Source organism: Cetorhinus maximus, chromosome 14 (genome assembly GCF_964194155.1).
Source record: "Cetorhinus maximus chromosome 14, sCetMax3.hap1.1, whole genome shotgun sequence".
Classification (NCBI taxonomy): Eukaryota; Metazoa; Chordata; class Chondrichthyes; order Lamniformes; family Cetorhinidae; genus Cetorhinus; species Cetorhinus maximus.
Window position 1 is genome coordinate 16,811,226 of NC_135892.1, and position 27,342 is coordinate 16,838,567.

The window sequence follows — 27,342 nt, forward strand, 5'->3', positions numbered from 1 at the left end:
CCTTTGAATCAGAGGGTTGTGGGTTCGTGTACCACTCCCGGAAACCAAGAACTGTGATTGTACTCGAAAGAGTTGCAATCTGTGACTGTTGATAACTCGACAGAGTTTCATTAACTACTTTCAGTGTTTCCATTCTTCCCTAATAAATTGCACGGTGTCAGTCAATATGTTGGGGATAAGGTGGGACTTACAATAGGACACATGGTGAATAGTCTATTTACTAAGCAGAGCCTATTTCAACCGGGCCCCACAGCAAACAGTCCACAGAGTCTGTTTAAAAAGAATGTCAATGAACTACAGAAAACAGAGCTCAGGATCCAAACTACAACAACATTTCCTGATAAAAGGGTGAGTTCTCCAACAAAATGCAGTGAGTGGAGGATGGTTACAACATCCAAATTATTTACATAAAATCAACCCCCATCACTAGTGCAGCGGAGTCTCCAGGTGTGATCAACAAGAGAATTGCCCAACTTTCTCCATCCCGTTTGGGAACGGTGGTGTCACTGTACGCAATGTATCATCTTTTGGTGCTGCCGCTCCTGATTGGGCTCATTTGAAGACCAGTAAGTTGGTTTTAATTGCTTCAGTTGGCTGCTTTTTGGAGCCCATGGGAAATTGGACCCTGGACCCTGGCACAGTGGAAACATTGTTTACATGCAAAAATAAAAGCAAAATACTGCAGATGCTGGAAATCGGAAACAAAACAGAGTGCTGGAAAAACTCAGCAGGTCTGGCAGCATCTGTGGTGCAAGAAATAGAGTTAACGTTTCAAGTCCAATATGACTCTTCTTCGAACTAAGGAGAGGTAAAAATGTGATGGGTTTTATGCTGTTGAAAATTGGGGAGGAGCAGGTGATTTCTTCCCCCCAAGTGCCAGTCTGCATCTAGATCTCATGCGTTTGCTTTCAGTCAGCGCTGACCTCTTTCTCTGCTAAAAACACATTCTGCTATTTTACTTTCAGGCAGCGCTGACCTTAATTCTGCTATTGACACCTACTCTAGACCAAAGCTCTTGCCTTTATACTATATCATTACCAGTCCCTTTGTCTTGTATGCCATGACATCTTTGTCATTTAGTCTTTCCAACCCTCAAACCTATCCCTATCCTTCTATTTTGCTCCACCTGCCCCTCCCCCCTTTTTCAACAGCATAAAACCCATCACATTTCTACCTCTCTGCAGTTCCAAAGATGCAATATTAGGCTCAAAATGTGAACTCTGTTTCTCTCTCCACAGATGTTGAGTGTTTCCAGCATTTTCTGTTTTTGTATATACGCTGCTAGCTATCGATGCCCAGTATAGAAAGGAAAACTCCACAAACCCCCTTAAACAGCAATGTGATGATGGCCAGATCACCTGTTCTAGTGATGTTGGTTGAGGGATAAATATTGACCCAAGGACACTGGAGAGAAATTCCCCGCTCTTCTTCGAAATAGTGCCATGGGATCTTTTATGCCACCTGGGAGAGCAGATGGTTTAACATTTCATCCAAAAATTGGCACCTGCGACAGGAGAGGAGAATGCAATGGAGGGCCCCCCCCCCCTCCCCAACCAGGGGTCTGTATTAGGGCCACTTCTTTTCCTGTTCTACATAAATGACTGGGGCTTGGGACTCCTTCAGTGTTGCACTGAAATACGAGCCCAGAAGATGTGCTCGATTTGGGGTTGCCAACCCCCCAGGATTGGCCTGGAGTCTCCAGGGATTGAAGATCAATCCCAGGATGCTGCTGTGTGCAAACCTGGAGAAAAATCAAAAAGATTGCACGTTTTTGTTATTTTCTTTGCATATAAATATTGAAAATGGGGGAAAAAAAGGCTGTTTGGCTGGTGATCAAGCATTATTCTGTCTTTTTACCTTCCAATTGGTGTAGGAAGACAGTACGTCATAAGGATGGACGTTTTGGCAAACTAATGGCAAGTGTGGGGCAAGTCATGTGATGAAACCTCTAGGGATGCATTTAATCGCAGCTGGCAACCTTAGCTCAAGTCTCTGGAATAGGACTTGCCCCTAAGTTAGATGGTTTTTGGTTCAACAGGGCAATCCAAATGGGTTAACACTTGTTGACTGTACACTTTTACATATTTACACCTTTGTAGTAAGTGGCTGACAACAGTACCAACGTATTTCCGTTTGCATAATAGGAAGGTATATTTCAGTTAAGGGGGAAAGTCCTATTTTGTGAGATCTGTATGTAAATTTACATCAGAATGCTAAATTATAGTAAATATGCTGTTACATTGGGGCTGTTCATATTTTGTTTTAGGTAAATGTAATTGAGAGATGTTAGAAATAAAGTACTTCTCCTTCTCAAATACCTAATTTGAGCAGAAAGTACTCCCAGGTGTGGGATGGTGTTTAGAAGCAGATCCCAGGGCTGCATCAACAATGTCCCTCATCGCCAAGCACAATGAACAGCCACACACAAAGCCAGCTTTTATTTTTCATTTATGCAATGTGAGTGTCTCTGGCTAGGCCAGCATATAGTGCCAATCCCCTATTTATCTCGAGAAGGTGGTGGTGAACTGCTTTCTTGAACCGCTGCAGTCAATCTGGTGTAGGTACACCCACAGTGCTGTTAGTGAGGGGGTTCCAGAATTTTGACCCAGCGACAGTGATGAAATGGCGATATAGTACCAAGTCAGGATGGCGAGTGGCTCACACGGGAACTCGCAGGTGGTGGTTTTTCCGTGCGTCTGCCTGCCCTTCTCCCTCTAGATGATAGAGGTCACAGGTTTGGAATGTGCTGCTGAAGGAGCCTTGGTGAGTTGCCGCGGTGCATCTGGTAGATGGTACACCCTGCTGCCACTATGCATCGGTGGTGCATGGAGTGAGTGTTTAAGATGGTGGATGGAGTGCCGATCCATCGTGCTACTTTATCCTGGGTGGTGTTGACCTCCTTGAGCTTCCATTACCCACACCAGCTGTCCTTGTGGTCTCTCAGTCAGAATGCCACTTTAGTGCCAAGCTAGGGTCACCCATTGTGGCTACATGGCAACAAGGAACTGAGTTGATAGATCCAAAATCCAATATCGTCCTTACAGCCAACACAGGGGATACATTCATGGAGTCAGCCTGGCCCAGATTCAATCCAAGGTCTCACAGTTAGAGGGATAGTATATAATCATTGCAACAGCTACATTTACTTGTTTATATACTAATATGTCTTTAATTATAATGGTTATTATATCTGCTCAGGACAGTAGACTTATGTCCTAGATTTGCATCCTTGATAAGGACTGGAGGGAAGCCAGCAATGATGTAAAACAGAGAGGTTGCAACAAAGAAGGTCAACTTAATAGTAAATCAAACCTGCACAGATTTAAATGTAATATTTATTCTGGGAATACATGCTTCACCCAGAAAAGCAAATCCCAGAGAGGGCGAAACAAATGAATTTCCAGATGTTTAATGGTAACCACAGGAGTAGATTTGCAGTGGAAGTTCTGGTTCAGAAACTCTGCATTTAAAATTGTAAAATTCCCCTTTAGAGAATGTCCCATTGCAACTATACAGTAAAGCTCTGCTATTAGTCCAACTCTAACCGACACAGAAGTTTAACACAGACCTCGGGAACACAAGGTGGTTGTTAAAATCCTGCAAAATTCGTCCCTCATAAAACATTAAAAGTAAAATGAACCTCACTGAACTCTCCACAAAGCGTGTGGAATCTCAAATAGGAACTATGTGGTATTTAAATTGCCAATTGCTGATACTCGTGGAGAAATCTTATTAAAGTGTTCCGATATTGTGTGTTACTGTATTGGGCAGGAATATTATTTTCAGTCCTGTATTTTTCCATCATCAAAGACTTCCACTGCTGCTCCGTGTTGTCATGGTGCCATTTCTGGCACCGGCGCAGGAGTTTAGGTTTCGGGGGTTAGGATTCTGACAGGGTCAAGTGGGGGGTCACGACCTCACACTGTGTGGGAAACAGTCACCTGGCTGTAATTTACCCTGAATTAGCCAATCAATGGCTAGGGGAGTGGGCTGGCTGTTCAAGTAAGGACAGCGGGCGGGCTCGCAAAGCTGGAGGGCCAAGAGGAGGCCCTCCAGCTCGGAAGGAGCTGCAACCTACCGTTGCAGGTAAGAGAGAGCGAGGCCATCTTGAGGTCTGTGGCCACAGTTGTGGCTAACTCGATGGGGGTTGGGCAGAGGATGACTGGAAAACTCTATTCAGCCTCTGACAATAGGTCTTAATGGGCCACTAACTCCCCTTAATTGGCTACCCACTACTTGCAAGCGGATGGAACTTCCAACCCTCACCCTACCTCAGGGAAAATGGCCTGGGGGTGGGATGGTGAGAGAAAAATGGCACCCGGGCTGGTGGCATGAGTTTTCATGCCCACTTGCTTCTGTAGTTGCCCTCAAAGGGGTGTGAAAATTCAATCCCAGATTGTGGTTGGCAGCGAACCCTACAAATCTCTCCATGGAATTCCGCCTTTCCATTTAATCAGATATTTTAAACCAAATCTGTTTGGAAAGTTATGCAGAATACCACAAGTTGGCAATGCAATGATCAATGCAAGAAGGAAAACCAATAGCCTCACACAACACATCTCAGGATGGTTGGCTGACTATGTGCAAACTAGAAAAATATACAATTTATTAAACCTTGTTTCGCTTCACACTTTGTATGGGGAGGTTCTGTCAGGTATTCAAAAAATACATATCAGAATCAGAGAGTCTGACAAAACTACATAAAATGTGCCCGATATTTTTATCTCTGCAATTCACTCCTTACACATATTGTTTTGAAACAGGTTTATGAATTTGGTAAAATAAACTCAAAGGAAATATTTAAATGGAAAACTGCACCTTCTGTATTTTGCATACAAAAAGCAGCATTAGCACAATTAGTTCACAATGTACACCTCCCCCATTCCAGCCAGCCTCAATTTACCAAAGCTGTTTTAGGACAGAGTTCAAAGACGGAAGATCTAAATGTTTACCAATGTATTGGAGTGGTACATATTCAGCAGTAAATCATTTCTGTTTCCCAAATAGGTTGGTTTTTGCAATATCAGCGCTGGTCAAGTTCTTTTCAAGCTTTCTTCAGCACAAGAACCCAAGTATTCTGAGCAGCTTGCTAGGCCACTGAATAACCATTACTGATTTCCTTCCCTAAATGGGATTAGTAATAATTTTTTAAAAAATCAGATTCAAATTTCACCATCTGTTGTGGTGGGATTTGAACCCAGGTCCACAGCACATCACATTGGGTCCACTGGATTATTAATCTAGTGCCAATATCACTACACCACCACACTGCTGTGGCTTTAAGTACTTGATTCTGGAACCATAAGAAGCCATCCTATGCGCTTTAAATGAAGTAAGGAGAAAAATAAGTGTTTCTGACTTTAAGGCCTGGATTTTTCCAATGGCAGGCAGGCTGGGCGGGAGCGGGCGAGGGCAGGCACGGAGCCAATCGCCGCCCACGATCAGCTTCGTGCTGCCATTTTACGTGGGCGGGCCAATTAAGGCCCACCCAGCGTAATGCGCAGCCGGTAGCACTCAGCGCTACTTGTGCGGGCGGGGACAGTCGGGGCCTGCGCACAGAGCTGCCTCAGGGAGATTGAATGTATCATAAAATCATGACAGAATCGAATTAAAAATGTATTCGAACATGTCCCCTCACGTGACTGTGTCACATGAGTTGGGACATGTTTGTAAAGTTGGGAAAATGCATTTACTTATTTTATTAAAGCTTCAGGAAACCTCATCCTGAATCCGTGGATGAGGTTTCCTGAAAGATGCGAAGGCCGCTTGGGCCTTTAGCCTGCCCGCCAACCTTAAGGTTGGACTGGAAGCGTTCCTAAGGACTTTAATTAATTTCTTAATGGCCTTAATAGGCCTTTAACATTTCGGCGGGCGCGCAGCCAATCCCAGCGCACATCCGTCGAATGAAATAGCACGATGGCACGCAATGACATCGGGATGCACGCCCAACGTCGTCGTGCGTCATTTTACACATCAGCATGTCAGGCCCAGCCCCCACGCCAACCGGAAGGTTCTGCCCTATATGTTAAAGGAAACCTCCACAATACACCAATGTGGTTGCCCACCAAATGACAGCCATTTCACACTGGGAGAGAATCTGGGAAATGAGGGAAGAAACAAGGCTGGGAGAAGGTGTGATTTGCTGCTTAATTTGGCCCCTGGTACCAGGCCACATACAGTCACGTATTTACTATCATTACAACACCAGGTTTTGACACAGTTTGTTACTGGTATTAGTTTGTAGGAGATCACAAACAATATTTCAAATCAGTTCGAGCTCCAAGTGTAACTTATTTCACCAGGTTCAAAAACATCTAGAATCGCTACATCGTGGCTGGTCCCTCTTGTCCTCCGGATGAGATTTCCTCAGTAGGCTTTGCATGTCAAACCTAGAATAGGTTTGTCAAACCTAGAAAGAATAGACTGAGGCCCATTTTTTGAAAAACACATCAGAATGAAGCAACTCATTTTTATGCTCCTCTTACTCGTAGGGTCTAAAGATGTTATCAATGAAAATATCCAACAGACCTACATTGTGGAAATTTTAGTTGCTGGTGAATTGGGAGTGGGGCAAGGGGCTGGTAGGTGGAGATTTCAGTAAAGAATGGAAAATCGGGTTCCTCCACATGCGGTGGAGTTTTGGATGTTTTGAATAGGGGGCGGGAGGGTTCCAATGATGTCGGAGATTGGGGAGGTGTGCAGGAGTAGGCACTGCTGTTCCTCCTGGCCAACAAGCACAGTTGTGAAGGTGTTTACCTTGTGTCCAATGCTGACCACGCCTCACAGCGGCTGATGGAGGGGAAATCCAAGCCTTGCAGTCTCCTGAACAACAAGAAAATGGCAAACCACACCCCACTTTGCCCCACCCATATACAGACCCAGTTAAACCCAGCTGGTGGCACATTGCATAGGGCCAATGACATGCCATTTAATTTCCAATCTGCTTACCTCCCCCAGGTTAAAATTAACCTCGCAGGGTAATGAGGATACCCACACATCCACAGTAAGTATCCCACCAAATCTCAGTGTAATGTCAATATCCCAAACAAATTCAGTGTATTGAGGATATCCACTCTCAGTGCAATAATATCCCACACACTCTCTGTGCAATGAAGATATCCCACACACTCTCTGTGCAATGACAATATCCCACACACTCTCGGTGTAATGACGATATCCCACACACTCTCGGTGTAATGACGATATCCCACACACTCTCGGTGTAATGACGATATCCCACACACTCTCAGAGTGATGACGAAATCCCATAGAGCCTCATTGTAATGACAATATCCCACATCCATTCAGTATAATGTTAATATCCCACACTCTCAGTGTAATGACGATATCCCTCATTCTCAATGTATTGATGAAATCCTACAACCCCTCTGTATAATGATGAAAACCACAGAATTACAGTGTAATGACAATATCCTACTCAGTGTAAAGACGATATCACACTCAGTGTAATGATATCCCACACTCAGTGCAATGATGATATCCTACTCTCTCAGCGTAATGACGATATCCCACTCTCTCAGTGTAATGATTATATCCCACAGCCCTCAGTGTAATGACAATATCTCACAGTCTCACTGTAATGAAGATATCCCACACCCCCGTATTTTGATGACGATATCCTACACCCCCTCAGAGTAATGACGATATCTCACACACTAAGTGTAATCACTATATCCCACAACTTCAGTTTAATGACGATATCCAGCAGCCTCTCAAAGTAATGATGATATTCCAAACACCCTCACAGTAATGACGATACACCGCACTCTTGGTGTAATGAGGATACCAACACACTCTCATCATAATGATGATATCCCACACCCCCTCAATGTAATGACAATGTTGCACACACTCTCAACTTAATGACAATATCCCACACCAATTCAGTGTCAGCTTGATATCGGACACATTCTCAGTGCAATGGTGATATCCCTCTAGAGTAATGAAGATATCCCACATTCTGGGTGTATTGAGGATATCCAACACACTCTCAGTGCAATGACAATATCTCACACCCATTCAGTGTAATGGCGATATCCCACGCTCTCCGTGTAATGACGATATCCCACACTCTCAGTGTCATGACAATTTCCCCAATCTCAATGTGTTGACGATATCCAAGACACTCTCAGTGTGATGATATACCACACCCCTTCAGCGTAATGACGATTTCACACACACTCTTAAGTGTAATGGCAATATCCCACATTCTCAGTGTAATAACAATATCCAACACACTCTTACTGTAATGAAGATATGCAACACACTCTCAGTGTAATGATGATTACCCACACACTCAGTGTGTCACAACTCATGGGGGATAGTACGCTGCCGTATCAAGCCCCACTTCTCCCTGAGCCATAACAAATGTCAAAGCACCAAATTTCCCCAATTCTACCTAACTGTTTAATTTAGGTTAACAGAATACGAGCACCAGGTTTGTAAACTTAATACGTAAATAACTGTTTATTGAACAAATCGTCTTTAACTAGTGGCAAAAGAAAGAAATATGAATTGCTAACTTCTAACTCTATAAATTAAACTCTACCCCTTCTTAAACCCCTAGACACAAAAACACACACACACACGTATTACACATAGAAAACATAGATTTTAAGGGTGAGATAAAACAGTTCAATAGCACCAATCTGGAACACAGGATTAGATGGGATGATTTTGATTGATGTCTTCCAAATTCCTTGGAGTTTGTTTTTGATGACATGAGGTGGTCTCCCAGCACTTTCAATTTGTGGCTCACTGGTTGAAAAACTGGAATCTTACAAACACAGGAGGGGTTTTGGGTCTTCTCTCGTTGCAAGCTAGGAGCTGTACTGCCTTTATTGTTACCACACAAAACCCTAGTCACCTGGTCAGGAGCCAATTAAAATGCTGTCATCAGGCAGTTCCCCTTAGTCCAGGACTCCTTTCCGGCACCATCCTGTTCTTTAATGGCACACTCTGTTCCAGGATAGTAACATTGTAGATATTCCTCATCCTGTTCCCATGAACATGTCTTTCAACTGCAGCCATGGTAGTTTTTAAAGCTACGGTCCAATTTTAAAGATGCAGTCCAAGAAAAATAAAATTAGGTTCTTTAGAAGTGTAATGAGTATATCTCATATAACTTCAATGTAATGATGATATCCCACGATAACCTCTCAGTGTAATGATGATATCCCACAACTCCTCAGTGTAATGACGATATCGCACATAGTTTCGGCGTAATAATAGCCCAAAAACTGTGTAATGATGATATCCCACAATCTCAGTGTAATGACAAAATCCCAGACACCCTCAGTTTAATGACGAGACACCACACCCCCTTCAGTGTAATGACAATTTCACACACACTCTGTGTAATTACAATATCCCATACCCCCTCAGGGTAATGATGATATCCCACACTCGCAGTGTAATGACGATATTGCACATGCCCTCAGTGTAATGACAATATCCCAGACACTGTCAGTGTAATGACGATACCCCGAACCCTCTCAGTGTAATGACAGTATCCCACACTCTCAGCGTATTGACGATATCCGAGACACTCTCAGTGTAATGATGATATACCACGCCCCCTCAGTGTAATGACAATTTCATACACACTCTCAGTGTAATGAGAATATCCTACAATCTCAGGGTAATGACGATATCCCACACACCCTCAGTGTAATGACAGCGTACCACACCCTTTCAGTGTAAAGACGATGTACTGCACCCTATCAGTGTAATGACGATATCCCACACACTCTCAGTATAATGATGATATCTCATACCATCTCAGTGTAATGACGATATCCAAAACACTCTCACTCTAATGGCGATATTCCACATACTCTCAGTGTAATGAAGATATCCCATATAATTTCAGTGTAATGACGATATCCCACACCCCCTCCATGTAATTACGTTATTGCACAGTCTCAGTGCAATAGCAATAACCCAAAAAACTATCAGTGCAACAACAATATCCTACACACTCTCAGCGTAATAATAGCCCAAAAACTGTGTATTGATGATATCCTGCACTCTCAGTGCATTGCCGAAATCCAAGACAGTCTGTGTAATGACAATATACCACAGCCCCTCAGTGTAATGATGATATCCAACAAACTCTGTGTAATGACAATTACCCAGTGTAATGACGATATCCCATATAATTTCAGTGTAATAACCGTGTCCCACAACCCCTCACTGTAATGACGATATCGCGCACACTCTGTTTAATAACGATAGCCAAAAATTCTCAGTGTAATGACAAAATCCCAGACACACTCAGTTTAATGATGAGACACCACATCCCTTCAGTGTAATCACCATTTCACACACACACTCTCAGTGTAAAGACGATATCCCACAAACCCTCGGGGTAATGATGATATTCCACACACCCTCGGTGTAATGGCAATATCCCACACTTGCAGTGTAATGACGATATTGCACATGCCCTCAGTGTAATGATGGTATTCCACACCCCCTCAGTAAAATGACAATATACCACACACTCACAGGTAATGAAGATATCCCATACGTCTTCAGTGTAATGACAATATCCCGCACTCTATGTAATGACGATATCCCACACTCTGTGTAATGACGATATCCCACACACTCTCCATGTAATGACGATACCCTGAACCCTCTCAGTGTAATGATGATATCCCACACACTCTCCATGTAATGACGATACCCCGAACCCTCTCAGTGTAAAGACAATATCCCACACACCCTCCGTGTAATGACGATATCCCACACTCTGTGCAATGATGATATCCCACACCCTCTCAATGTAATGACGATACCCTGAACCCTCTCAGTGTACTGACGATATCCCGCACTCTGTGTAATGATGATATTCCACACCCTCTCAATGTAATGACGATTTCCCACACTCTGTGTAATGACGATATCCCACACACTCTCCATGCTGTTTAATGACACTCTGCAGTTTCCGTTGCTTTGCATCATTTTGCTCAGAAGGACTCTTTATTCAGTCTGTCTGATGGGTTAACAGTTTAAGTACAATTATTTGTCACAAATTTGTAAATTCAGAAGGATGCTATTGAAATTTCGGCATCCATTAGTCTTGTTTTTTTTTAATACAGGGGCACTAGTGGGAAACCTTCCCCTTACTGAACATAGTGGGATTTTTACTTGCTTTTAATTTTCTCTATGTGCAGTAAAGATTTACTGTTTGTGAATGTGGCAGCATTTGAACAACACGCCTTACCTTGAAAGTTCGACCCATCATTTAAAAACACACTTTCCTTTTGTTTCACTTCCTTCGATTCACATTTTGTTAGTGATTTCTCAAAATGATTTCCTCTTTTGTGCTTCATGCTTATTCTGCGTCTTTCATATCTCTTTTATAGTTCCTCTGTTTTTAACTTCCTATAATTCTATGCAACCATACTACACGGGGCAACAAAAGTAGGAAGGATCTATTGGGAAGGGGAAGAGATGAGGAGCTATGTGGAAATGCTGCGACTATTAATGGAGTATTCTGTTTTCTCAAGCTCTGTAAGTTCTACTGTTTTAAGCACAAAATCCTAACAAGAAAATCCTCTACTGAAGATACAATACACAGTCAAGCAACTATACATAGAAAGGGAACAGAAGCTTTCTTTAGGTGATGCTTTCCCAATACCTTACACTGATCTAGTGCTAGAAAATACCTGGAGTTTTCAATAGGTAGCAGAGCAGAACCTGTTGCCACAGCATTTAATGAACCAGTTGGATAGTCAGTCCTCGATCTTTTTACACTGGGTTTCAGTTCGATAACTGGCTGATTACCCAAGTCTGGTTAGATGGTTGCCCTTAACTGTGCCCCATGGCCTACAGTACAAGCTCTAAATGGTACTACGTCCAACCCAATGTTGTGCTATACTGGGGCAACTATCACAGGAACCACCCACCACCATCCAATGTCTCGTGGAAAACGAAACATATAAAAATATTATGAAAGGTATTTTGAAAAATCACAAAAGCGATCAGAGTTAAGGATTCACGGGACTCATTTCTGAACAACTTTATTCATTAACTACATTTCAGAATTCAAGAGCTTGGTCACTCTTTGGTTTTGTTTCCCTTCTTCCTCTTTTGTTCTATTATCCACATCTGATATAATAAGTGGAGGTCAATGCAGTCTGAATATTCCACGAACTCAGGAGGGATCCATAATCCAGTGCAGTGTCCCCAAAAGAAAGTCTTTTAAAACCTGCAGTTTACTTTAGGAGAAGAGAAAATGTTAATGAACGAATGGCATGTTTTTATCTCATATTTAATCTTGTATTTTAACCCCCTGGCTTAGGTGCATCTAAATAAATTGAGCAGTGGCTTAACCTTTGTATAGATGTACATTATAGACATTTACAAAACCATTACTAAATTCACATCACCAATTACAGCTTTCTTTATTCTTTCATGGGATGTGGGCATCACGGGCAAGGACCGCATTTGTTGCCCATCCCTAATTGCCCTGGAACTGAGTGGCTTCCTAGACCATTTCAGAGAGCAGTTTAAGAGTCAACCACATTACCATGGGTCTGCAGTCACATGTAGGCCAGACCAGGTAAGGATGGCAGATTTCCTTCCCTCAAGGGGATTAGGAAACCAGATGGGTTTTTACAACAATCGATCATGGTCACCGTTACTGAGACTAGCTTCATATTCCAGATTTATTAATTGAATTCAAATTCCACCAGCTGCTGTGGTAGGATTTGAACCCATGTCTCCAGGGCATTAGCCTAGGCCCCTGGATTATTAGCCCAGTGAGATTACCACTACGCTACTGTTTCCCCAAATTTATTAACGACTGGAAAAAGCAAATGGAAAAAATGACAAAAATTAATATGTATCAGCTGACATGTTTGTCATCGAGCGTTCAAAATATCCACGCTGGTTTTCAGAACCTGGGTACAGAGCTGTGCTAGATTTCCCAGTACAGCCTCAGTTTGGACTTGCTCGAGTGCAACAGGATTGAAGGTGATTAGACCTGCAGTAACAATTTCCGCATAATGCAAACTACACCTATCAACGCACAGAACAACAAAGCTCCTCTAAATGATTTCCATTTAAGAATTCCAGTAGCACTTTAGACTGTCGCAATTTTCCTACTTTTTTTCAGAAAGGTGTTAAGACTCAACATTAAAGAGTGAACCGAATCATAATTTTCAGCTTAGAGCTAACAAATATTGCGCTTTTCAAATAAGGACGCACACTCGGGTGTGAGGGATGAAAAGCAAGTGATGCCCAGCTTGCTAACCTGTTTCTACCCCAGAGAGTTATGGATGTTCACTTGTTGGGCACTTTCAAGGGTGAAATTGCTGGATTTTTAACCACTAAGGGGATTGGTGGAAAAATGGAGATAGATAGGGAAAGTGGAGTTGAGATAAAAGATCAACTATGATCTTATTGGATGGTGGTCCAGGCTCAAACGGCTGAATGGCCTACTCCCGTTCCTTATTTCTTACATTCTTATGTAATTTATACTGTTCACCAATTCCATCGTGTCCCAGGCTGTTATGTTCCAGCTGCAAGTAGTTGAAGGGTCAGTGGGAACCAATATGTTACATTATTGTTTTCCTGAGGAATAGGATGTAGGAGAAGCAATGAGCCTCTGTCCACCCTACTTCATCTCACTCTATCAACATATTCTTCTATTCCTTTCTTCCTTGTGTGTTTATTTAGCTTCCCTTTAAATACGTAGAATCATTACAGCACAGAAGCATGCCATTCGTCCCATCAAGTCTGTTCTGGCCCTTTGAAGGAGCAATTCATCTAGTGCCACTACCCTCCCCGTTCACCCCGTAGCCCTGCGCATTTTTCCTTTCCAGATGATGATCTAATTGCCTCTTATATGCCTCAATTGACCCTGCCTCCACCACACTCTCAGGCAGTGCACTCCCAGAACCTAACCACTCGCTGTGTGAAAAAGTTTTTCCTCAGGTCGCCACTGCTTCTCTTGCCAATTATGTTAAATCTGTGCCCTCTGGTTCTCAATCTTCCCACCATTGGATACAGTTTCTCCCTATCTACTCTGTCTAGATCCCCCCATGATGTTGAATACTTCTATCAAATAATTTCCTCTCAACCTTCTCTTCTCCAAGGAGAATATTCTCAACTTATCCAATCTCTCTACATCACTGAAGTTTCTCAACCCTCGTGAATTTTTTCTGCACCCTGTCTAATGCCTTCATCTCCTTCCTAAATTATGGTGGTTAGAACTGGATGCAAAACTCCACTTGAGGCAGAACCCAGTGTTTTATACATATTTATCATAACATTGTTTTTGTACTCCCTGCCCCTATTGATAAAGCCCAGGATGCCGTATGCATTTTTAATCCCTCTCTCAAACTGTCTTATGCTATTCACTTCAATTGCTCCTTGTGCCAGTGAGTTCCACATCCTAACCACTCTCTGAGTAAAGACATTTATCTCGAATTCTTTATTGAATTTATCAGTGACCAATCATGGCTTCTAGGTTTTCATGATAGGGTGCTATATTGTGCCCTCATTTAGTGAATGGGTAAGCAGTGCCTATGCCTATGGAAAACATTCTTAACTATTCCACTGATAGTAATAAGCCCATGTATGACACTATTGAACAACTTGCTTCAAGTCCCTTGAAGTAGTGGCAGGCAAAATACCAGCTGCGCCAAATGAAATGTTCTTCAAATGAGCCTTAAGTAACAGAAGTACAACTAATTCCTTCAACTATCAATGCCTCCATCTCGCCATATTGTAAGACTTGACTTGATGAGAGGAGAACCATCTTCTCTATTCAATGCCTGATGGAAATGTACAAGTTGGGGGAGGCGGCTGGGTGGGGGGAGGGGCAGGGTGCGGGCCGGGGGGGCGGGGGGGGCAGGTGGGAAGAATAGACAACTGTCATATCATTTAAACAGCCCATTCAACATTAATTCATTCATTGCACAAGCTGTTTCTGACTGGGGAAATGGTCTCTCTACAGAACACGGAACAATATATGACGGTGGCACTCACCGGGTTTTACCAAAGTCAAAGTGTTTTGCCGAATGGCTGAAAGAAGCTCCCAGTCCTACAGGCTAGCAGGTCAACTGGACATTTACAATCTGTCTCTATTATACACCCAGTGCACAAACTAATGGGGTATGAAGAGGAGGAATGCAGCACCAATCACTATAGGGACAGAGGTAATACTAGCCTGAATGTCCACTTTCTGGTTTATTGCCCCAGTTACACGGCGCTTGGGCACTGCTGTGGCAAATCCCTTGAACTCCACTGATGCTGCAATGTCGGTAGTATGACTGCAGGCCAAACTCACTCTACTTTACCTAAGCCAGTGGTTCTCAAAGTGTGGTCTGCGAGGGTCCTCCAGGTGGTCCGCAGGCTGCTCCAAAATGCAAGTCGCTGACGTGCAACGCCATGGCTGAGGCACTGCACAAGAGCAGGCCACAGCCCCTCTCCCCATCACTCATGAGGCATCACACAACCAGTGCAGCTCCCGCGTTGCTTGGCACAAGTTGTCAAAAGCGCAGGTAACGACAAATGTAACTTTATAAGCAAGCTTTGTTACTGTTACAACATCCAACTGCGACGCTGGATTCCCAACACTTGTGAGGCTGAAAGCAAAGAGGAGAAACTGGCTGAACGTGGAGCTCGACACGAGACTGAAGCTTTCCAAGCTTGGAACCAGGCATCACCTCACTGGCAGTGCCATTCTCGCCCTTCAATTCTGATTAGCCTTTCTTGAGGAGGCAAGCGAAAACGGGTAGGGGTAGGACCACCTAACTCGTCCGCGGATGAAAAAGTTTGAGAGCCACTGATCTAAGCAATGCACTAAATAAAATCTCAGCCATGTTTCCTGGAATGCTCAGTTCACACATCAGCCATCTCCATTGGCACTTCCAAGTATAAATTCAATTTAGCGCGGAGTCCTGGGGTACTAGGCAATGGGACGAGACAGTCGGAACTAATTCCATTTAGAATCATGAAGAGAAGGTTTTCATCATTTTCGACAGGACAGGATTCACACCCAGGCCCCGGAGATACAATAACAATGTTCGAGTGCAGTTCACCAAGGGTTGTTGCCCTGAAGAGTGACTTTCTGGACAGAGTAGATAGGGAGAAACTCTTCCCACTCATGAAAAGATCGAGAACGAGAGGGAACAGGTTTAATGTAATTAGTAAAAGAAGCAAAAGTGATATGAGAAGAAACTTTTTCATGCAGCGAGTGGTTAGGGTTTGGAATGCACTGCCTGAAAGTTTGGTGGAGGCAGGTTCTACTGAAACATTCAAAAGGGTATTAGACTTATCTGAAAAGAAAGAATGTGCAGGGTTACAGGGAGAAGGCGGGCAAATGGAACTAGGTGATTGGCTCATTCAGAGGGCCAGTATAGACACGACGGACCAAATGGCCTCCTTCTGTGCCATAACGATTCTGTGATTCAGTGCACCCTCTCCCACAGTTTGTAAACTCACACCAAAACTTAAACTAAAACTTGACGTCTTTCTTGCTCCTGCAGCCCCAAGAGTGAAAGATGAATTTAGCTCTTCAGATAGGTTGGGACAGTGGAGTCTGAAGTAAAGGTTTCAACTGAATTATTAATTTAATTCAATAAAAACAAACCCTGTCTCACCGTAAAATAAATGCCGGTCAGAAATATGCACTGAGCTCTTTTATCTTTCTCTCCAGGGTACAGTTACATAAATGGTGAGTCAGGCCACGAGAAAATCATTGCATTTCAGGAATCCTGAGGTCATGTCATGGGACTGGGCAGATGGTAGATCAAATATTTGTTTTAATTTATTCCACAGGGAGAAACGAAATGACATTTATGTGACAGATGTACACTGGCTTTACCAGACAACTCTGCGGGTGCACAAGGGTTCAAAGTCAGATGTGGAAAATTAACCTTCGTGAGGGGCAAGGTTTGACTGGATCTGCCGTCTAATCATGGGATAAAGAAACAAGACTTTGAGGATTTTTCAGGCTATTTGATTTAAAAGAGGTAGGTCACATGAAGGAGGCGGCAGAAAGCAACCAAGGCCTCTGTCCTCTCCCTACCCACCTCTGGAGGAGTAAACTGATTTACACAAGAGAAGTCAGAAGAGGAACCCTGGATGTTAGGTCTTAAACGAGAACTAGGAGCAGGAGTAGACCACAGGGCCCATCGAGCCTGCTTCGCCATTCAATACGATCATGGCTGATCTAGGGCTTCAACTCCATTTTCCCGCCCACTCCCCACATCCCTTAATTCCCTGAGAGCCCAAAAATCTGTCTACCCCAGCCTTAAATGTATTCAATTAGATTGCCTCTCATTCTTCTGAATTCCAGAGAATACAAGCCCAATTTACTCAGGGGTCTTCTGCCTAAAGCATCCATGAGGATCATGTAACTCCTGCAGACCTCTCACAACCCTGACAAACTCTCCATTAGTCTCTCCTGCATTCCTCTTCTCACCCCACAATTCGTAGCTGCCTTTAAAGTTCTTCCGCCAAGAGCCCTCTTAAATCTCCTTCTTTGGCTCGGCATCCATGTGTGTCTGTTACCTTGTGTGAGGTTTTGGTACAGCTTTCTACAATGAGGCACTATATAGCTAGAAGGTCAATGAGAGGCAGTGGCGTAGTGGTATTGTCACTGGACTAATAATCCAAAGACCCAGGGTAGTGCCCTGGGGGGCCTAGGTTCAAATTCCACTGTGGCAGATGATAAAATTTGAATTCTAAATAAAGTCTAATCACAGAATCTTTACACAGTGCAGAAGGAGGCCATTCAGCCCATCAAGTCTGCACTGGCTTTCTGAAAGAGTATTCTACCTAGTCCCACTCCCCTAACTTATCCCCGTAACCTTGCATATTCTCTCTTTTCAGATAACAATCCAATTCCTTTTTGAATATTTCGATTGAATCTGCCTCCACCACCCTTTCAGGAAGTTTGTTCCAGACTCAAACCACCCACTGGGTCAAAAAATTTTGCCTCACATCACTTCTCCTTTCGCCCATGATTTTGAACCTGTGCCCTCTAGTTTTTGATGCTCTCTTGTTTGGGAACAGCTTCTCGCTATTTACCCTGTCCATACCCCTTATCTTGAATACCTCTATCAAGTCTCCCCTCAGCCTTCTATTCTCCAAGGAAAACAGTCCCAACCTCTCCAATCTATCCTCATATCTACAGTTCTTCATCCCGGGAATCATTTTTGTGAACCTCTGTACTCTCTCCAATGCCTTCACATCCTTCCTCAAGTATGGCACCCAGAACTGGACGCAATACTCCAGATGAGGCCTAACTAGTGTCTTATATAAGTTTAGCATGACCTCCTTACTCTTGTACTCAATGTCCCTACTAATAAAACCTATATGCTTTATTAACTGTACTCAACATGCCTTGCCACCTTCAATGACTTATGTACATATACACCAAGGTCCCTTTGTTCCTGCACCACCTTTAGAGTTTCTCCCTTTATTTTATACTGTCTCTCCACATTCTTCCTGCCAAGATTAATCACCTCACACTTCTCTGCATTTAACTTCATCTGCCAAATCCACCAATATGTCCATATGACCATGAAACCGTTGTCAATTGTCATAAAAAACCCATCAGGTTCACTAAGGTCCTTTAGGGATAGGAATCTGCTATCCGACATGTGAGTCCAAATCCACAGCAATGTGGTTGACTCTTAACTGCCCTCTGAAATGGCCTAATAAGCCAACCAGTTGTATCAAACCGCTACAAAGTCTGAAAGGAAGGGAACTGGACGGACCACCCGGCATCAACCTAGACACCGGAAACAACAACAGCAAACTCAGCCTTGTTGACACTGCAAAGTCCTCCCTACTAACATCTGGGGGCTAGTGCCAAAACTGGGAGAGCTATCTCACAGACTAATCAAGCAACTTTCTAACATAGTCATCCTCACGGAATCACGTATTACAGATAATGTCCCAGACACCGCCATCACTATCCCATCGGCAGGACAGACCCAGCAGAGGTCGGGAGAGAGTTACCCTGGGAGGCCTCAACATCAACTCCGGACCCCATGAAGTCTCATGGCATCAGGTAAAACATGGGCAAGGATTACCACGTACCGTCCCTCCTCCATGTTGAACACCACTTGGAGGAAGCACTGAGGGTGGCAAGGGCGCAGAATATACTCTGGGTGAGGGACTTCAAAGTCCATCACCAAGAGTGGCTCAGTAGCACCACTACAGACCCAGCTGGCCAAGTCCTAAAGGACACAGCTGCTAGACTGGGTCTGTAGTGGGTGGTCAGGGAACCAACAAGAGGGAGAAACATACTTGGCCTCATCCCCACCAACCTGCTTGCCGCAGATGCATCTGTCCATGACAGCATCCCTAGGAGTAACCACCACACAGTCCTTGTGGAGATGAAGTCCCGTCTTCCCATTGAGGATACCTTCCGTCTTGTTGTGTAACACTACCATCGTGAACAGACCTAGCAACTCATGACTGGGCAACCATGCAACGCTGTGGGACATCATCAGAATTTTTTTTTAATTATTTGTTCATGGGATACGGGTGTCACTGGCTAGGCAAACATTTATTGCCCATCCTTAATTGCCCTCATCAATCACATTGCTGTGGGTCTGGAGTTACATGTAGGGTAGACCAGGTAAGGACAGCAGATTTCCCTTCCCTAAAGGATATTAGTGAACCAGATGGGTTTTTACAACAATTGTTTCATGGTTCAGATTTTTATTGAATTCAAATTTCACCATCTTCTGTGGTGGGATTCGAACCCGGGTCCCCAAAGCATTACCCTGGGTCTCTGGAATACTAACCCAGTGACAATACCACTATGCCACTGCCTCCCCAAAAATTGTACCCAACCACAATCTGTAACCTCATGGCCCAGCATATCCCCCACTCTACCATTAACACCAAGCCAGGGGATCAACCCTGGCTCAATGAAGAATACAAGAGAGCATTTTCTTTTAATCATTTATGAGATGTGAGCATCGCTGGCTAGACCAGCATTTATTGCCCTTGGGAAGGGGGTGGTGAGCTGCCTTCTTGAACTGCAGTCCACATGGTGTAGGTATACCCACACTGCTATTAGGGAGGGAGTTCCAGGATTTTGACCCAGCGACAGAGAAGGAACGGTGATATATTTCTAAGTTAGGATGGTGAGTGGCTTGGAGGGGAAGTTCCAGGTGGTGGTGTTCCCATGTGTCTGCTGCCCTTGTCCTCCTAGGTGGTAGTGGTCGTGCGTTTGGAAGGCAGTGCCTAAGGAGCCTTGGTGAGTTTCTGCAGTGCATCTTGTAGATGGTACACACTGCTGCCACTGTGCGTCGGTGGTGGAGGGAGTGAATGTTTGTGGATGGGGTGCCAATCAAAGGGACTGTTTTGTCCCGGATGGTGTCAAGATTTTTGAGTGTTGTTGGAGCTGCACACATCCAGGCAAATGGAGGGTATTCCATCACACTCCTGACTTGTGCCTTGTAGATGGTGGACAGGCTTTGGGAAGTCAGGAGTAGAGTTACCTGGCACAGGATTCCTAGCCTCTGACCTGCTTGTGCAGCCACAGTTTTATATGGCTAGTCCAGTTCAATTTCTGAAAATGGTCATGCCCAGGATGTTGATAATGGGTGACTCAGCGATGGTAATGCCATTGAATGTCAAGGGGCGATGGTTAGATTCTCTCTTGTTGGAGAATGCCAGAAGCAGCACCAGGCATACCTAAAAATGAAGTGTCAATCTGTTGAAGCTACAACACAAGACTGTTTGCATGCCAAACAGCATAAGCAGCAAGTTATAGACCAAGCTAAGCTACCATGCAACCAACAGATCAGATCTAAGCTCTGTAGTACTGCCACATCCAGTCGTGAATGGTGGTGGACAATTAAACAACACACTGGAGGAGGAGGCTCCACAAATATCCCCATCCTCAATGATGGTGGAGCCCAGCACATCAGTGCAAAAGATAAGGCTGAAGCATTTGCAACAATCTTCAGCCAGAAGTGTCGAATGGAGGATCCATCTCGGCCTCCTCCAGAGGTCCCCAGCATCATGGATGCCCATCATTAGCCAATTCAAATCACTCCACATGATATCAAGAAACGGCTGAAGGCACTGGATACTGCAAAGACTATGGGCCCTAACAATATTCAGGCAATAGTACTAAAGACTTGTGTTCAGGAACTTGCCATGCCCCTAGCCAAGTTGTTCCAATACAGCTACAACACTGGCATCCACCTGGTAATGTGAAAAATTGCTCAGGTACATCTGTAATAAAAAAGCAGGAAAAATCCAACCTGGACAATTACCGCCCCATCATTCTACTCTCGATCATCAGTAAAGTGATGGAAGGGATCATCAACAGTGCTTTCAAGTGGCACTTGCTTAGCAATAACCTGCTCACTGACGCTCAGTTTGGACGCCGGGGAAAGTCAGCTCCTGACCTCATAACAGCCTTGGTTCAAACATGGACAAAAGAGCTGAGCTCCAGAGGTGAGGCGAGAGTGACTGCCCTTTACATCAAGGCAGCATTTGACCGAGTGTGGCATCAAGGAGCCCTAGCAAAACTGGAGTCAATGGGCATCAGGGGGAAATCTCTCTGCTGGTTGGAGTCATACCTAGCACAAAGGAAGATGATTGTGGTTGTTGGAGGTCAATCATCTCAGCTCCAGGACATCACTGCAGGAGATCCTCAGGGTAGTGTCCTAGGCCCAACTATCTTCAGCTGCTTCAACAACGACCTTCCTTCCATCGTAAGGTCAGGAGTGGGGATGTTTGCTGATGATTGCACAATGTTCAACACCATTCGTGACTCCTCAGATACTGAAGCAGTCCACATCCAAATGTAGCAAGACCTGGGCAATATCCAGGTCTGGGCTGACAAGTGGCAAGTAACATTCTCACCACACAAGTGTCAGGCAATGACCATCTCCATTGAGAGAGAATCTAACCATTGCCTCTTGACATTCAATGGCATAACCGTCACTGAATCCCCCGCTACCAACATCCTGGAAGTTACCATTGGCCAGAAATTGAACTGGACTAGCCATATAAATACTGTAGCTACAAGAACAGGTCAGAGGCTAGGAATCCTGTGACGAGAAACTCACCTCCTGACTCCCCAAGGCCTGCCCACATCTACAAGGCACAAGTCAGGAATATGATGGAATACTCTCCACTTGCCTGGATGACTATAGGTCCAACAACACTCAAAAAGCTTGACACCATCCAGGACAAAGCAGCCTGCTTCATTGGCACCCCCTCCACAAACATTTACTCCCTCCAGCGCCAATACACAGTGGCCACAGTGTGTACCGCCTACAAGATACACTGCAGGAACTCACCAAGGCTCCGTAGACAGCACCTTCCAAACCCACGACCGCTACCATCTAGAAGGACAAGGGCAACAGATAGATGGGAACACCACCACCTGGAAGTTCCTCTCCAAGCCACTCACCATCCTGACTTGGAAATATATCATTGTTCCTTCACTGTCGCTGGGTCAAAATCCTCTAATGCCTTCCCTGGCAGTACTGCGGGTGTACCTACACCACAGGGACTGCAGCAGTTCAAGAAGGCAGCTCATCACCACCTTCTCAAGGACAATTAGGGATGGGCAATAAATGCTGAACATTAAGTTAACCTGGGATTGCCTAAACCCAGCAAGTCAGCTCAAAGCAGCAGAAAAAGCACTTCACTATAGAAAGAGGACAACCATTTTCAGGTAACTTGTTATGTTTAAAGTTCAGAGAAGTGTTTGTGAAAGAGAACGACATCTAGAAAATATTAGAAATGCATTGTCACGATGAGCATTGTTCATTCACCTCTTTGTTAATAAATTTTCTGTTAAATAATAGCCTGAATCTATATAGATTGTATATTCAATCCATCTTCCACAGTTAAGAAGAATTACCTGAGGTTGAGTGGTACTTCCCAGTAAACTGGAGTATGATCACAAGGGCTGAGTTTTGTTATTGCTTACCAATATATTGGGCAGGAAAAGGCACACTCGGGATAAGAAGGGGTATGAGGTGCACTTATGGAATTGTCAATTATGCTGCACAATAGTAGACTGTGTAGCATAAAACCCAGAAATGGCAGAACCAAAGGCAGCATGAGGAAAAGCGATTTTAAGCAGCGAGTGGTTTGGTTTGCTGGTTCCACTGTTGCCCACTTGTAACCCTGAGCATGGGGCCCTCATGGGCAGAGGGATACCTCTTTAAAAAGAAATTCTTACAAAAGTGATACCAAACCCTCCTCAGAAGTAGTTCCCCTACAGAAGCTGATGTTGAGACAAGTTTGGCTGTGAGTGCTTTGGATGCAAATCTGGGAAACTTTTAAGAAACTCGGATGGTTGTGCTGATTGAAAGATTAATTCTGTTGTAAAGGAACTATCATATTTTTCCTGATATTGCTGTGGGATACTTTAAAGCAAGCTTATGTTTGTGTGTATGTGAATAAGTTAAGTAAACTGCAGGCTGTTAGGCTGCAAGGTTTCAATCATCAAAGGGGTTAAGTGTAAAAAACAGGTATTTGAAATGCTAATGGACAAGCTAAGTCAAATGGAATTTACATTTTTAGGTAATCGGCTTTTCAAAGGGACATAGTAGGATGTTTAAAACTGGCAAGCTAACAAAGTCAAAGTTTATTTTTCCCAAAAGTGCTGGTCATAATGACAACATGAAAGATTTTTATATTCTGGGAAAAGTAACTTCCAAAGACAGGGTGAAACAATGGGATTTACAGATCAAAAGGGAGAAATATATTTTTTAAAAGATGGAAAGCTATATGGGTGTGACTGTGTGAGATCTTGAAAGGCGCACTTTATGAAACAGACTTGTGGGAAAAGCCACCCTGGAGAAGTTTGCTGTTGCAGTAACCAAGATTGTGTTAAAAGCCTTTGGAGTTTCACTGTTGAGCGAGAGGGAGAAAGAAACTGTGAAATAGTCCCTTACAGTAACAGTGTGTGCTCGTGGTAATCTTGCTGGGTGTTTTATAGATTAGTCATCTATTTTGGTCTGTTGCCTGAAAGGAGTGTGTAGTTGGGAGTCCAGTTAAGTAGAAGTTTTGAGAATTTTTATAAGGTTAAGATTAACTGTGTAACGGAAATCTTGTGCGTTTAAGTTTTCTTTTCTTTTGTCAATAATTGTTTTAATTTAATTGTTAAAATCTCTAAAGGGGGTAGAGGACTCATTATTTCTGACTTCAGTGCATAAACCTTCTCATAATAAATACAAATTGCAACATTGTTGTGATAGCGTGGCCAAGTTTCCCTCTGGGATTTGGTCAGCCTGGCACATACCACCTGCCATGTCATAACACTGTGGTATACTATTGTTTACAGTGATTAAATATTTTAAATCAAGTCACCAGTTTCCATTTATTTCTAGCCAGCAGAGTGCATCTTTCCTATGTTTTAAATTCAAACTCTTCCAATTTAGTTGATATATAAATAGGAATAGAGAATTAAATGGCAGGGCTATGTCAGACAGGATGAAAGAGTAGAGAAACATCCTTTCATCTTGAAGGATCTCAACATTACTAAGAAGGGAAGCTGTTACCATCAACCAATCAGGCAGCACTGGAGGCTGGAAGAACAAATCACATCATTTAGAAGCTGTGACTGATAGGTTGGACTGAAGACCGTTAGAACCAATCAGGTCAATGGAGGACAGATTGGAAGCACTCAATCAGGCTTGATTTTAACCCATTTTTGCACCCAATCTTGGGGCAGAAAAATTCACAAAGGAGCTCCTGGAGGCAATGGTGACATGAGGAAAACTTTTTTCCCCGCAGAGAGTGGTTAGGATCTGGAAGGTACTGTCTGAGAATGTGGTGGAGGAAGAATCAATCAAAGCCTTCTGAAGAGAATAGGATAATTCTTGGGAAAGGGAATAATTTGCAGGGCTGTGGAAAAAATGCGGATGAGTGGGACTATGTGAGTTGCCCTTGCAGAGAACTGGCACAGACAGAACAGGCTGAATGGCCTCCTCGGCAATAACCATTGCAAGATGCTATAATCTGGAATGCACTGCCTGAGAGTGCGGTGGAGGGAGATTCAATCAGCCATTTCAAAAGGGAATTGGATAAGTATCTGAAGAGAAAAGATTTGTGGGGCGGGGGAATGGGACATGCCTGAGCTCCTCTTGCAGAGAGCTGGCATGGATATGATGGGCCGAATAGCCTCCTTCTCTGCTAGAAAACGTTTTTCATCCACTACCACGTGCCATTGTTGTGTGAAATCACAGGAATATAATAATGATGTTGAGTGGAGCATTGCTATTTATTGCAAGAGGAATCGAATATAAAAGTAGGGAAGTGTTGCTGCAGCCGTACAGGCCCTTAGTTAGTCTGCATCTGGAGCATTGTGTATGATTTTGGTCTCCTTACTTAAGAAAGGGTTTAATTGCATTAGGAGTAGTTCAGGGAAGGTTCACCCGACTGATTCCTGGAATGCAGGGGTTATCCTATGAGCAAAGGTTGAGCAGATTGGGCCTGTACTCACTGGAGTTTAGAATAAAGAAAAGAATGGTCTTACCGAAACATGTAAGATCCTGAGAGGACTTAACAAGGTGGATGCTGAGAGGATGTTCCCCCTTGTGGGGGAACCTAGAACTAAGGGACACAGTTTAAAAATTAGGGGTCTCCCATTTAAGACTGAGATAAAAAGAACTTTTTCTCTCAGAGGGTCGTTAGTCTGTCAAATTCTCTTCCTCAGAGAGCAGTGGAGGCTGGGCCATTGAATATATCCAAGGCTGAGTTAGATTTTTGATTAACAGTGGAGCCGAAGGATATGGGCGACAGGCAGGAAAGTGGAGTTGAGGCCACATCAGATCAGCCATGATCTTATTGAATGGCAGAGCAAGGCTTGAGGGGGACCAAATACCTGCTCCTAATTCTTACGTTGATTAGCTGATGGCAGCACTGGAGTACAGTGGCTCCGCAATTCTAATTCTAATCTACATCAGAATTGGTCTATGATGTAATCCCATGGCAACCTACTAGGCCATGAGCCTCAGGTTCAATGCTCCCTCCAACCTGCATTTTTCTCCCCCCGCACTGTAGGACAAGACACCCGCTTGCTCATCGTCTACAGGAACACGTATGGGAGACATCCAGGGCAACCGAAGAGCTAGGGGATTAACAACTTACAGGGAAGAGCGGGAAGTGCCCCAGTATTTTTGGGGTGGTGGGCAGGGTTTGGGGGAGGCTGAAGGAACCGAGGTCCTGGCATGCACAATGGCAGGAGTTCCATTTCCTGCCCATTAGCATCAGGCTAGGTGGCCAGCAGAGAAATCCAGTGACTGGAGACTGCGGCCAGGGATGGGCCCCAGTAGCAGGGCTGGAAGAAGAGAGAAAGGCCATTGGGCCTGTGCGTGAGGGCTCACTACTGGAGAGACGTCCTCGACAGGGTTTCCCAGCTGCTCCTGGCCCACTGGGATGTGGAGTCGGCAGCTCCTGCCTCCTTACACAGACGGGTTTCCCTATCGACAGAGCAGCAGTAAATTTTAAAATGGGATTGCGCTGCTGGAGCCCAGGTTAAATATGCTAACAAAGCGTTCCTCATCTCCATGGGCTACCCCGATATCCACGGCCATTAAAAAGGCTGCAGGCACACTCACACCGTGTTGGGGACACGTTCCCCATATTTAAGATTTTAACCTCTTTCCCTTACCCCCGCCCACTCCTCCCCACCACCCGTTCTGGGGGGAAGAGGTGGGAGTTGGTGGGGGTTGGTGGTTAGCATTGAAGCCAAAGAGAGGGAGAGAGAAATAGTTGGGGGCAGTGAGATGCAGAGAATCCCAGTGTGGGGAAAGCACAGACCCAGTAGGTGTTCAACATATCTCCCTGGGGCAAATTCGTTTGAAGCTAATAGCCAGGAATTTCGGGCCAGTTGCCTCACAACCTCAGCAGGAATAGCAAACCGTCGGCCCTTCAAATTCACCCGGAGAATCTAATGGCAGAAACGTGGGGATGGATTTTACAGCCGCAAAGGGTCTACCCCTCCACGTGCAGGTAAAATACAGCGTGGTGGCAACAGGTCGGCAATCCAACGTCATCACGCCAGTCTGCGTTGTTATGGACGACGAGCGGGCGCGGAAATCGAAAGCTCACCCGCCATTTTAAATAACCAATTAACAACTATAGAGCTTATGAGAGGCCCAGTCTTTCCAGAGTACTTACCCTTGTCCTGCTATTATCACATTCTGCTTTCTGACCTTAATGCCACCATCAGCACCTCCTTTAGCCCTTACCACTGTCATTAACACCCCTTTGTCCATTTGTCCATGACATCTTTGGCAATCTCTCCTTTACCCCCACCTATCACTTGCCTTCTATCCAGCTTCACCTGCTCCACTCCCC

The 27,342-nt window shown here is 44.2% G+C and overlaps 1 protein-coding gene across 1 annotated transcript in view; it reads right to left on the reverse strand.

The window, feature by feature from the left end:
• Nucleotides 1-12,017: 12,017 nt before the first annotated feature.
• dtd1 (D-aminoacyl-tRNA deacylase 1) overlaps nucleotides 12,018-27,342 on the reverse strand; it is a 223,332-nt gene continuing 208,007 nt past the window's right edge. Inside the window, exon 6 of the mRNA XM_078556575.1 lies at nucleotides 12,018-12,248. The gene's annotated coding sequence lies outside the window, so the exon portion shown is untranslated. The remainder of the gene's footprint in view (nucleotides 12,249-27,342) is intronic.